This window comes from Brienomyrus brachyistius, unplaced genomic scaffold (genome assembly GCF_023856365.1).
Source record: "Brienomyrus brachyistius isolate T26 unplaced genomic scaffold, BBRACH_0.4 scaffold181, whole genome shotgun sequence".
NCBI classification, from domain to species: Eukaryota; Metazoa; Chordata; class Actinopteri; order Osteoglossiformes; family Mormyridae; genus Brienomyrus; species Brienomyrus brachyistius.
The window spans coordinates 166,561-167,721 of record NW_026042456.1 but is presented as its reverse complement, the minus strand read 5'-3'; the positions used below and the strand labels follow the sequence as shown (position 1 = coordinate 167,721).

The 1,161-nt window shown below is 45.0% G+C and overlaps 1 non-coding gene across 1 annotated transcript; it reads right to left on the bottom strand.

The window, feature by feature from the left end:
* Positions 1-774: 774 nt before the first annotated feature.
* trnad-guc (transfer RNA aspartic acid (anticodon GUC)) lies at positions 775-846 on the bottom strand. The gene has a single exon. It is a non-coding gene; the product is annotated as a tRNA-Asp (tRNA).
* Positions 847-1,161: the final 315 nt, after the last annotated feature.

Genomic DNA, 1,161 nt, shown 5'->3' with positions numbered 1-1,161 from the left:
TTCAGAATCGGCGAGCGCTCGGATAAAAGGCACCGATTTCCCAGCCGCGCTTTTCTTTTCGGAACCAGCAGAAGTGCCCTCCGCACCATCCTCGGCGCTAGGACACGCCGGCCACTTTATTACCCTAAAACAGGGAGCATACACCGATCTTCAAAGCCAAACTTACCTTGCCGATTTTCGCTTAACTGCTTCTCAAACTCATCGAAATCGGACATTTTTCAGTCCGTACTAAAGACGTATTGCAAAATAAGCAGAGGTCCAACAGTAGGCCTTTGAATGGGCTACAGGCTGCATTGGGTTCTGCTGCTTTTTCTTCCGAGTCGCCTGCCCCTCCTCCCCCGAAGTCATCGGCTCTTCCTCGGTTGTATCACACACAGGTTCGGAAACATTCGATGCGCATTACCGTCCCCTCCTGCACTGGAGGGTTAAGGACAACGTGATTATATCGAACCAAAATTGAAATGTGCAAGTTGACTTTCCTAGTTATACGTCTTCATTTTTATTCTGGGTTTAACAACCATGAGTTTATGACGTATTTTACATGATTAGTTGGCGACTGGACCTTATTGTTTATATCTCTTATTAAGGATCCATCCATCCATACATCAATTATCAAAACCACACACTTACAATCCGAGTCTAGTTTCATATGCTGCGCTGCTGAGCGACCCGCAGAATATTATGCATGAGTACAAGTCACAAGCCCCGTTTCCACTAACACGGGGCCGGTTCTAGCTTGGTGCCTTTTGAGACCGAGGCAAAAAGATGCAGACTCTCCCCGTCGGGGAATCGAACCCCGGTCTCCCGCGTGACAGGCGGGGATACTCACCACTATACTAACGAGGAGATATACGCGCACTACTTTTACATCTTCAAGATAAACAGCGGATGACTACTAACATTTGCGAGTAATCAATGACTGAGCTTCATGTCATGACCATGGTGCTCAAGAGAAGAAAAAATACATAATGTACGTCCACTGATACCAGAACAACCATATAGCTTTATACTAAGACGATGATTAAACGGAAAATTCCTTTACAAAACACTGCCACAAAATCATAGTTTCGCAATATTACATCGTGCAACGGGACACAGTGTAAGTACGTGAAGTCGGTAATTAAATCAAGAAAAAAAAGTGAGAGGAAAAGAATACTTTTC